The sequence below is a fragment of the Gossypium raimondii genome, chromosome 6 (assembly GCF_025698545.1).
Source record: "Gossypium raimondii isolate GPD5lz chromosome 6, ASM2569854v1, whole genome shotgun sequence".
NCBI classification, from domain to species: Eukaryota; Viridiplantae; Streptophyta; class Magnoliopsida; order Malvales; family Malvaceae; genus Gossypium; species Gossypium raimondii.
Window position 1 is genome coordinate 55,970,350 of NC_068570.1, and position 13,030 is coordinate 55,983,379.

General features: G+C 31.8%; 1 long non-coding RNA gene and 1 pseudogene across 1 annotated transcript; one reads left to right on the forward strand and one right to left on the reverse strand.

Annotated features, from left to right (window-relative positions):
* The first annotated feature begins 3,265 nt into the window (after positions 1 to 3,265).
* LOC105772124 (uncharacterized) lies at positions 3,266 to 5,309 on the forward strand (annotated as a pseudogene).
* Positions 5,310 to 8,844: 3,535 nt separating this feature from the next.
* Positions 8,845 to 12,199, reverse strand: LOC105773809 (uncharacterized). Its single transcript, XR_008196807.1, has 5 exons — positions 11,910 to 12,199; positions 11,346 to 11,406; positions 10,312 to 11,115; positions 9,908 to 10,154; positions 8,845 to 9,821 (listed from the first exon to the last, which is right to left on the reverse strand). It is a non-coding gene; the product is annotated as an uncharacterized LOC105773809 (long non-coding RNA).
* Between the last annotated feature and the right edge of the window lie 831 nt (positions 12,200 to 13,030).

Consider the following 13,030-nt stretch of genomic DNA (forward strand, 5'->3'; position numbering starts at 1 on the left):
GGCCTTGAATAGAATTTGGGTATTCTTTTAGGTTTCGAATTGCTTGGTTGAGAATACGTGCTGTTTATTGCTTTTTAAGTCATATCATTTTTTGTATAACAATTAGACTTATCATGGATTGAGCCACCTGGTTCGACCTAAAGGGTCGTGAGAAGATTTAGATAAGAATATAGGCTTGAAATCAGGCTTGGGCAAAAAAAAATTATTGAATGATTGGATTATGATATATGCAAACTGTGACTTATAGTTCTGTCATTTTTTACTGCAAACAATTACTACTATATCTTTGTTTATGTCAAGAGGATTTGAACCTTCTAATTGATTACAAATATTAATATTTTCGAAAATTGTAGAGCAGGTTAGGTGGGAAAATGAAAGAAAGTAATGGATGGTTTAAGACGATTTAAGAGTTATGTGTTATGAATTAATTAATATTCTTTTTGCTAATAATATTAATTTAAGAGTTACTTAGTAGAGGATTTAAGAGCACGGAAGTCTAATTAAAATATAATTTTGTAATTATGTTTTGTTTTATTTTATAATAAAAAATATGAACTTAGTCGAGGGTTTGATCCTTATTTATGGAAATAGAGTATATTTTATGGCTAACTGTTTATCTATTTGAAAATATTTGTGATAAGAGAATTAATCATTTGTTATTTGTTAGTGATGGACACTTAATTTTTTAAAAGAAAATTTCAAAATAGTAAAGACCAAATAGTGGAAAATTTTAACAAATTTTAAAATAATTAGGCTTCAAAACATAAAGCTTACATTCTTTTAAGTAACTCTTTTTTCGTATCTCGTCAATAGGAGCATTTGGGTATTTATACTATCACAGCTTCATGACTTGACTCCACTGTTTTGTCTTGACTCCATCGTTTCTATAATTGACATTCTGTGCGGACTTCAGACTTGTTGAACACGTGTTTTGTCCTAGATTTGCTTGTAGTGTACGCGGTCATCTTTATTCTTGGGGTTAATATTCTGAGCGGGCTTTAGGCTCACAAGACACGTTTCACTCTGGGCCGCTTGCAGAACATGTCATTTTCCTTTTGTGAACACCTTGGGCCTTCAGCTAGCATCTTGGGTATATGCGAATTGGCGTCGCAACCCTTACTTTGTTCATGCAAGTTGGATCCGCGAACTCACCTTGCAAGCTAGATTTGCGAACTCCCCTACTACCCTCTCGTGGTTTGCCTTGCATTCAATCATTTGGTGAGACCTATTCGGGTCACGGGTAGGTGGCCCGGGTTTTATCTAGAACTCAGGTTGATGATCACTGATGTATAGCACATTCTATCATTGTTCTTATTAATTTAAGAGTTATAGAATAATAATTTTAAGTATAGTTAATATTGGATTAAAAAATATGGTTTTGAGTGTTTTCCAAAACTTATAAACCATATATACATATTTTCTTGGAAAACTTGAAATGAATATTTGGATTATTTCAAAACTTAAGTATTTTAAAATAATTAAGTTATTATTATAAATAATGACATTTTTATTTGTTTTTATGTTTTTTTATTATTTATTTTTGAGTTCATGACTATCTTTCTCAAGAATGTCGTCTTCAATGTTTAAACCTACGTTCTTTATTTAAGAGTGCAATATATATTAATTTTAAGAAACATATTTAAATTTGAAATATTCGATTTATATATATTTTTAACTTACTAAATCCATATATTGATCATATAATCAATAGATGAAATAGTAATATATAGATTTAATTCATTAATAAACAAATTATGAAATGTCATATTAGAAAATTACAAAATGACATTTATGTCTTTAAGTTATAAAATTATCTCTTAATTCTTCATTTCTTACTCTTTAGAAGATTAATGATTATGTAATTAAGTTTGGTAGTCCTCCCTTTAATTACCAAAACTAACAATCTTTGTGCTTACACAATACTTTAATTTTAATTTTAATTTTTATTATTAAAGAGATAAGCTTTGGATACTTCAACATCTCAAATAAGTCACTTTGGCATATACCTTACTTGCTACATTTATATCATATCACCATAAAAATTCCTTTTGCCATGAATGCAATCTTAAACATTCTAATTTGCAAATAAAAGATAAAAATAATTTTTACTTTTTATTTAATTATCTTTTCTTTCATGAAATTTCTTGTTTTTTAATTGATATGTTTTCGGATCAACTTCTTTAAGTGTATTGTACGCTTTATGCATTAACATTTTTAACTATAATATAAAAATACAAAAAAATAAATAAAAACATATTATAAATGAAATAAAATATATAAATTATTAAATATTTCCAAAAAATATTAGTTATTAAAATAAAAAGCATATGTAAATTACAAAAATAAAAATTTAAAATTATGAAAAATATTTAAAATATAGAAATCATTAAAATTGTTAATAAAATTTACAAAATATTATAAAAAGCATAAAATTGTTAATAAAATATTTAAAATAATTAAGTTAGTATCATAAATAATGACACATTTTTTATTACTATTTTTCAAGTTTGTTTTATTATTCATGTTCTAGGTTCGTGACTACCTCTCTTAATAATATTGTCTTCAATGTTCAAACCTACTTTCTTCGCTTATTGGTATGATATATTTAGATGTAAAAAGTATATGTAAATTACAAAAAATTTAAAATTATGAAAAATATTTAAAATATAGAAAATTATTAAAATTGTTAATAAAATTTACAAAATATTATAAACAAAATTGAATTTTGAAAAGAAGAAGAAGAAATCATCAGTCGTAAATATTTAAAAGATAGAAAATTATTAAAATTGTTAATAAAATTTACAAAATATTATATAAAGAATAAAATTATGTGAAGAATAAAATTGTTAAGTTGTGAAGAATAGGGCATGCTTCCTTAAATATTATAAAGAAGAAGAAGAAATGATGAGTGGTAACTATTTCTTAATTAGCAAAAGTAAAATAGTTTGTTACAATATTAAAAAAGGATTGATATGAAAGAGAAGATAGTTGGCATCTTTTTTATTACCAACTCCATTTTACCATATCTCATCTTCTTTCTACTTTCAATTAACCAAACCACAAGGCTTTATTAAATATGAATTGCAATGGCTTTTGGTTGATGTTCCAAAGCATCTACACCATTCTTTTCTTTCTTTACTTGTTACGACTTTGTAGCCAACTCTTTTTCACTCATTCCTTTCTCCTTTGTTTTATTCATCCTCTGCCTTTCATTCATTGCTATCATCTCCATCATCTTTTTCATTTCTCACAACCACACTAACTAATGGAGATGAAGAACGAGAATGAGAATGTGAGTGTGAGTGAAAATGAGAATGAGAGCGAGAATGAGAGTGTAAGTGAGGGTGAGAGTGTAAGTGAGGGTGAGAGTGAGATTGAGAATGAGAGTGTGAGTGAAAATGAGAGTGTGAGCGAGAATGAGAATGAAAGTCACGACAAGTCGGTGCAACAGATTCGACATCCTTTTCATATGGAACATCCCTTGGTGTTAATGGCAGAGCAAAACAATGAAAGTCTCAAAGCTCACTGCGATGGATGTGGGGAACTGCTTTCAGCTCCATGCTTCACTTGTATTCATTGCAATTATCACCTTCACAAGCAATGTGCAGAGGCACCCCTTTCACTTCCTAATCACCCTCTACATCCCAAGCACTCAGGCGCAGGTCTTTTTCTTCGACAAAGGCCACACCTTGATGATGACAACGTATATGGTTGTGCATTATGCAAGGAAAAACGTAACATGTTTTTTTATGAATGTCATTGGTGTTATTTTTCCATTGACATCAAATGTGCTCAATTATCTTCTTCATTTAAGTTTAGCCAACTGTCCAAACATGAAATCCACAAACACCCATTGACCTTCATAGCAAGTCCCATGGCCATAGATGTATTCAAAAGATTCAGCTGCTCCTGGTGTCATGAACCATTGACAGATGCTATATATTTTTGTTTTGTTTGTCCATCATTCATCATTCACAAGAAATGCCTTGATGAGTTACCCACTAAAATTGATCACCCTTCCCACCACATACACCCTCTTTTCCTTCATTATAGTGATAGCAACCATTTTTGCAACCTATGCCAAAAGGAACGTTCTGGAGCTTTTTATGGTTGTTCTCTTTGCCATTTTAACATCAATCTTGAATGTGCTTTGCAGAGGTCCATTTTTGAAGACAAAAGCCGTCATCAGCACCCACTCACCTTATTTTGGAAACAAGAATCATTCATTTGTGATGCATGTGGCACTGAAGGAAATTATATTTCTTACATATGTTCTACATGTTACACCACAGTCCATAAGAAATGCATTTCACTCCCACGCATTATCAAATTTTCTTGACATGATCATTGCATTTTTCACAAATATTTTCTTCAAACACAAGAGGTTACAAAGCAAGATTGCAAGATTTGTTTCAAAGAAGTGAGACTAGAGCGTGGGAGTTACTCTTGTGGGAAGCTAGGTTGCAATTACGTTGTCCATGTGAATTGTGTCTTAGAGAATCAATGGTTGTACAAGGTAATTGAGGACGAAAAGCAATATGAGGAGCTTAAAGAAAAATCTATGCAGTCTTCCATCATTCGTGTTATTGAGGTGAATGAAGCTGGGGAAGCTACAAAGATTGAACATTTGAGTCATCAACATTGCTTGGTGTTAGTAGACGAGATGGAGGAGGAAATTGATAGAAAATGTGATGGGTGCATGCTACCCATCTCAAATATTTTCTATTATTGTTCAGAATGCCCCTTTTTTCTTCATAAAACCTGTGTTGAATTGCCAAGAATCAAGCAACATTGGCTTCGTCAAAGCAATGCCACCCTCAATTTCGACAGCTTCAGACGGTGTAACTTTTGCCGTCGATATTGTAGTGGTTTCTTCTACAATATTGAAGGTTGGCAGATGTGCATAAGGTGTGCTAAAGTTGTTGATATCATTGAATGAGAAGGACACCAACACCTTCTCTTTTTTGATTTCAAATACAAGGAGAAATGTAATGGTTGTGGCGAATGGTGTCAGTATGGTGCATTCATATGTGGAAAGTGCAGATTTGCTTTGGATTTTGGATGCTTAACATTCCCACATTTAGCTCTTCACAAAAATTGATGAACACAAGCTAAAACTTACTTATCATGATGATAAGGAGCAAAGTTATTGTGATATTTGTGAGCATAAAAGAGATCCAAGCCTTTGGTATTATTCTTGTTCAATCTGTGATACTTCTGCTCATATTAAATGTGTTCTTGGACAATTTCCATTTCTCATGGATGGGAGCATGGTGCATTATTATTGTTTCCAACATGGCCAAGCTCTTAAATATTTTACGAAGGTCGAGGGCTACCCTAAATGCTTTGATTGTGGAAAGCTTTGCCAAGAAGAAGTTATCAAGTGTGAAAAGTCTACATGCAACTATAATGTCCACTACAGATGCCGTTGGGGTGACTAAGCCTGAAGCTTTGTGGTAAGTACTCTAAATGATTAAAAAATTATTTTTCAATCATCAATGTTGTTGATTGCTATTATTTCATGATTTTGTTTTCATTATCAACATTAGATCTAATTGCGTTCATGGTTGTAGATGTGATTTGTAGCAGCCTAATTTCGCCCGGCCCAGGCAAACAAACCCAGGCCCAATACCCACCTAAACCTAACCCAAAATTAGTCCAGTACACTTAAAACGAACCCAAAACCCAAAACAGGCCCAAACCTAAATCTAACCCCAGCTACCCTAGCCCATTTCAGAAAAGAAAAGAAGAAACACAACAGCAACCCTAGGTGCGCCGCACCTAGGGCCTTCGACCACCTACTCTGCCACTTGCGCCGCACACGTCCCGTCGCCCAACTGCTCACCTGTAAAACAGAGCAAACACGCAAAGAAATAGACAACACAAAAGATGAGCAAATATTTTTCTATTTTTATTTTCGGTTATAAAGCCGAAACATGTTGTAAAATGGGGGGCTTCTTTTTCTTTTTTCGATTTGTAACCAAGAAAACAAATATCAACAGAATAATAAAAAATATCAAGCTTCAAGGTGATTTCCTGGATTTTCGATTGTAATCTTTCCTTTTTCTTTTTTCGTTGTATTTATTTTATTTTATTTTGATTTCTTAAACGAAAAAAAATAATAAAGAAAAAGGAGAGACTCACCGCAGGTCGCTGGTTTCCTCCTCGTCGTAGACTCCTCTGGTGAGGAAACCGACTGTAGAGAAGCCTAACGGCCTTTTTCCCTTCGTTTTTGGTCATATTGAGGCCGGATTCGGGTTTAGGAGGTCGGGATCTCAAAGGGCACGCCTTTCTCCACTCGCCGGTCACCGTGTACGGCGTCGCTGGCGCCGGCGATCCGACGGCCGACACGGTGACCCTCGGCCGGACCCGAGATCAAGAAAGGGAAGAGGAGAGAAGGCGAGAAGTTTTAGTTTTTTTTAAAAAAAGAATGGGGCTGAATGATTTTTTTTAACAAAAATTGGTTTAAATACCTAAATGAAACGACGCCGTTTTGGCCTGTTTCATTCGGCCTCAAAACGATGCTGTTTTGCGTCTAAACCGAGATCCGACCCGCAACCCGACCCGTCCAACCGTGGGATCCGCGTGTTTTTGACGAAAGGGCTAATTTCACCTTTAGCCCTTCCGTTTTTTAATGCTTTTTAAATTAGGTTCTTTTGATCTTTTAAATTTTTACCTAGAATTTTTTTTGTGTCTTCAATTTAGTCTTCAATAGAACTACGCCATTTTAAAAGAAGGGTAATTTGCTTTGATGGTCCCTCCATGTTACATGCGTGATCAGAGCAGTCCCTCCCCTTTCGTTTATTTGCGTTTTGAACCCCCCGAATCTTGTTTAATGTTTAGTCTAATCCTTTTGCTATTTTGTTTATTTTCTTAACAAATTTTATATTATTATTATTATTATTATTATTATTATTATTATATATCATTGTTATTCTCATTATATATTTTCATTTATATTTACTTATGTAATTTTAAATATGTGTCTTATTATATTAATATTAATATTATATATTTGCTTATATATGTATATACGTATATGTATATGTATTTGTTTCTAACTTATTTAATATATACATAAATACTTTTTCTTTTATATATGTATATCTATATACTTTCCATTTTCCTCACGAATATACGTATACATATTCATATGTTTTTTATATGGCTTCTTTTATATCTATACATATATATATTTATCTTTTTTATATATCTCACATGCACATTTTTATATGTATATATTATATATATATATATATATATTTGTATAATATTTATACGCATTTAGCATTTTATTTATATGTTACGGTTTATTATTATTTCGCATGTTATCGATTTGTTCTTTTCTTTATTTTATTTTAGTATTATTGCCAGTATTATTTTTATACTTTTGTATTCATCATGGTTTTGCCATGCATAATAATGTAATTTGGTTTCACATTTTTACTACGACTTCGTGTTTTTATTTCACTCAATATAACAAAATTTGTTTTTTAAAAAATGGCACTTCGTGTTTAGATTCGAGAAGATCGTACCCTAACTTACTGGGTTTCGATTTTCACAATAAATCTAAATATACGAATCTTTTCAAACTCAAGTTTTTAAACAATCTCGGGAATTAAAAAAAAGATCGTGTCCTAACATACTGGGCATGGTCCCTTTTCTAAACCCGAGATAATTAAACATCTTTTAAATAAGTAAATTTTGACATTCATCCGCGTATCGGGAATTCGAGACATTGTGTCCTAACTTACTGGATATGATGTTTTCTTTCTCGATTAACGTGAAACGTGTCCCTTTTTCCAAAAATTTTCAACATTTTAATACAAGGATCGTATTTTTAAATTCTTCAAAGTTCTCAATTTTCGACATTAAGACATTAAGTAATCAACTAGGTACCAATTTTGGGCGTATCGAGGGTGCTAATCCTTCCTCGTGCGTAACCGACTCCCGAACCCTTTTTTTTTTTAAAATTCGTGGACCAAATTTGTTGTTTTAATAAAATCAAACCGTTTATTAAAAACAACCACTTTTTCGAGGTGATCCAATCACACCTCATTAAAAAAGATTGGTGGCGACTCCCGTTTTCGTTTTCATTTTTTAAAACCCAAGTCGATCCCGTTTTTCATCCAAAAAAATGGTGTCAACATGATTTATTCAATTGAAAAGCACCAAAGGATTTATTTGGTCAAAGGAGTTCACAAAAGATTTGGCATTTCATTCCTACTTCTTTGATGAAAGGATGCTCGAATTCTAAGTGTGATTTGGTTTCATTGTTACTTTGTTATGATTTGATTTCAATATTACTTTGAGTTCATCTATGATTTGTTTAGGTTTGTAAGATTCGAATTATTTCTTATTTAAATTATCTTAATTAATTTACTTATTCTCAACAGTATTGATTTATGGGTTTTAGAAGCCACCAATTTCTAGAATGGACTTCCTACTTTTCAGCTTGGGTTGTAATGTAGAGTTGTAGTGTTTTGGGATAAATTTATCATTTAATAAAAAACATGAATCTGATAGGGAGTTGACTACATTCCGTGATCAATCGTATATTATTTTAGAGAATACTCGTGACAAGATGATTAATCACTGTTGGTAATTTAAAAATATTAAATTTTTAATCATTTAGTTAATGAATCTAAATGAATTGGTCGAATTGACTGGATCAATAATTAGTGGTTTGATCAGTTGAATCATTAATCCGATTTTGTAAACTTTAGCGGCATAATAGGCTAGACTTTTTCAAATTTTGTTCTTTGTATTGTGACATCTATCTCGCCCTCTAAATTAAAATTTTAATAATAAATTTAATATTTTTTATTTTGATTTATTTATAAATTTAATAATCAAAATTTCTCGACATGATCACTGCATTTTTCACAAATATTTTCTTCAAACACAAGAGCTTACAAAGCAAGATTGCAAGATTTGTTTCAATGAAGTAAGACTAGAGCGTGGGAGTTACTCTTGTAGGAAGCCAGGTTGCAAATACGTTGTCCATGTGAATTGTGTCTTAGAGGATAAAAAGTTGTTCAAGGTAATTGAGGAAGAAAAGCAGTGTGAGGAGCTTGAAGAAAAATCTATGCAGTCTTCCATCATTGGTGTTATTGAGGTGAATGAAGCTGGGGAAGCTACAAAGATTGAACATTTGAGTCATCAACATTGCTTGGTGTTAGCAGACGAGATGGAGGAGGAAATTGATAGAAAATGTGATGGGTGCATGCTACCCATCTCAAATATTTTCTATTATTGTTCAGAATGCCCCTTTTTTCTTCATAAAACCTGTGTTGAATTGCCAAGAATCAAGCAACATTGGTTTTTTCAAGGCAATGCCACCCTTAATTTCGATAGCTTCAGATGGTGTAACTTTTGCCGTCGATATTGTAGTGGTTTCTTCTACGAAATTTGATGACGGAAGCAATTTTGTAAGGAATCATCTTGGTAGTCAAATCTAAGTCGTTGCATAGACATTTCTTACTATTGCAGCAGGGATAAGGACTAATTTTGGACTGCCTCGGATGTTAGTTGGGTAAAATATAACCCGGACTCATTTTGCAATGGCTACCTTGCAAGACTCATCTGAAGCATCTTCTCCGCTTGATCTGGGAACAAAGTTATAAACAGATATGCGCCTGCGCCATTTCATGAGGTTAGATTAAAAGAGAAAAAGGACTTCAACGGAAGTTTTTTATGGCTATTGAATCACTTGCAAATGTATGCAGTTCCAAGCACGGCTGAATTCTTGCCTTGAATTGTGACCAAACCAGCTTTGCCAGCATCTTGCAACTTAGTTGTACCTACAGAATCAAATGTACCTGCAAAAACAAGAACTGTTTCATGCTTTACTCCTAGCATACATCACAACCACGGTCATTACAACAGCAAGCAGTTGATGTTTAACCTGGTTTTACAGTTTGAAGCCCTGATGTTATACATGCTATATTCTGAAAACCAGCTTGCTCCAATTTATTGGCTGCAGAAGTCCATCTTTTTATTAAGCATGTGGGACACCCATGTCCGATGCATACTCAACAGAGTAAAACAGACTGAACCCATAAAACCACTAAGGTGCAATATTAAGTGAGCATAATCCATGAAGCTAATTGTACAAATGCAAAGTAAACAGAGAAGGAACCCGACCTCCAAAACTGCACAAGAAAAATCAGGATAAAATGAGTGAACCATTTGTCGATTTTCCCATCATGCTAATAATTTATGCCGTATGCTGGTTTCTATAATAAAGGGTTGTATTCATGTAGGTTGTATTAATGAAGTAATAATCCACATGTAGATCAAGTTACAAACCTTCAACCGATGACCATGCAATTCTGATTCATTTAACAGTAGAGCACTTTGAGCAGCATCAACTTCAACAACTTAAACAAATTCAACTTGTCTGTCAAAATTGTTACTCTGATCACAAGATTTGAATTGCTGGTGAACTTCCTCAGGTGTACATGCATAGTCTATCTGATGTTACAAAGATATGTAAAGAAATACAGAGTAAGAGAGATGTACAAAACATTGAGATCATTTATCATTTATTAATTGTACACCTAAACAGTCTATAAGGTACCTAAACAAGCCAAACAAAGCATATGCCAAACTAAATGAATGTTTCCCCTGAATTAGTTGTTATCTACTTATGGGTAAAATTAGTTTGAATCACATCGAACTCTCCATCTGTAATAACTAAGATTTAATTGTTCATGCACATGCACATGGGCAAAACAGAGATTTTCAAGCCACAAGTATACAAGCATAAAACCAAATTGGGTTGAAGGGATAAAACTGGTCGAACTACTCCTACATCCTTTGACCAAACTAAAAAGCATGATCACAATTTTATTTGAATAAAGAAGGATATCAAAAAAATTATAGAGAACAAGATCTCAAAACATCCTGACAAAGCATATTCCAAGCACCAGCAGGAGGGGAAACAAAAATTTGCAGCTCGAAACCCATGTTAAACCCCTGTTTTGCCAGCCACTTGATTCGCACTCCAAGGGAGATGGACAATGCAAATATCCCAGCCACGTCCGCACAGTTCTAATATATTTATGTAACGAATGCCAAGTTATCAGAAGCAGCCTGGTCATCATTCAACAGCTGGAACCGTCACAGTCCATCACAGGCAACACCAATTCAGTTAAGAAAATTACAAAAATATTTTTCTATAAATAAAATTAGTTATATTATTCAAGGGTAACTTAATCTTTTTATTTAATCCATTAACTGCCAAACATATTTTCTAGAAAAATAAAACAACCACAAAAACTATATATAATAATAGAAATAGACAATGACTTTTGGAGTTAAAAGGAAAATAAAAATCTAACCCTTGGATGGTGTTGTTGCTGATGTTTCAAGGGCCAGCCTAGAGGAGCTTGCTGGTGCAGCCTGCAAGATTTAAATATCAGAAACAATTAACTTATATCCATAAACACCAAAGAAATAAAGAGAGATAAAAGAGAACATATAGTTCAAAAACCATGCAGGGAAAAGAAATATCATAGTTTTAACTAATTATCATGCTTTAAATAAATAAGCTAAACAATCTCAAACCTACAATATAAAAGAAAGAAATAATTAATAATTACAAACACAAAAATAAACAATTAAGAAAACTCTACTGAAACTTTTAAATAAAGGCAAAATAAGCTGTTAATTTTAGATTCCCTCAATGCCATTTTGAGTCCTAATTTTCTGTGCTACCTAAAAGGAAAAGAAAAAGGAGAATGAACTTACAACATCAACGCATGAGACTAATTTTAAATCATTATATATAATTATTCAAACAATAAAATATTTAATTCATATCATAATAGCATATTACGCATTATGCAATGATGATTCAATAAATTAATGCATGTACAATTATATTCATGGGCAGATGGATGTACAGGTAGTGGTGCTAGAGGTCACTGGTGTAGCTGTGTAGGTGGTGAGCGACACTTAATGCTAGGGTTTTCTTTTTTAAGAAAAAAGAACTGATAGGGAAGGGAATTAGGGATTGGGAAGGGGAAGGGGACTGATCGAATAAGAGATTGGGTCTGGGAGGGAATAGGGTAGAAAAATGTAAGTAATAAAATAAAGTTGGGTCCGGATTGAAAAACTTTGCCTGAAGTTTGATTCGTTTGTTAAACGGGTCTTATTCTTAAGTCTAAACATATTTTGAGGAACTATATTTTTGAAAAATAATGTGTGCTTCCTTTTAATTACCAAAAAAAACAACATTTTTTTGTGCTTACAATTAATCAAAGCACGTTACTTTAATTTTTTTTAGTTTTAATCAGCAAGTAAAATTCTTTATATTTAAATTCTTTGTACTCCTCCTTTTAATTAGCAAAAGCAAAGCATCTCATTTACCTCAATTGATGGATGAATTATATATATAAGAATATATAAATAATAATAATATCAAGTAAAACATGACAGCATAATAGTTTTTTTATGGTTTTGACTATTGTCCATGTATTCATAGCATGATTAAGTAATCTTATGAAAATATTAAAATTATAAAAATATTTAAAAATATAAAAATTATTAAAATTGTTAATAAAATTTAAAACTATTATAAAAAGCATAAAATTGTTAATAAAATATTTAAAATAATTAAGTTATTATTATAAATAATGTCATTTTTTTTTATTATTTTTCAAGTTCGTTTTATTGCTTATGTTTTGGGTTCGTGATTGCCTCTCTTAATAATGTCACATCCAAGGTTCAAACCTACGTTTTTCGCTTAAGAGTGTAATGTATCTTATCACAACACCCAACACTTATTAGTATGATATGCTTCAACTACAAATTGCAATTCTATACTAAATAAATTATTTATTTTAAGAAACATATTTGGATTTGAATGATCCAATTTACATTTTTAAAATTTACTTTTAATTTTTAACTTACCAGATTAGTATATTAATCATATTTGGATCATTATTATTTTGGATTCAAATAGTAATATTTATATTTAATTCATTAGTAAAGAAATTATATATGCAATTTCATATTAGAATTT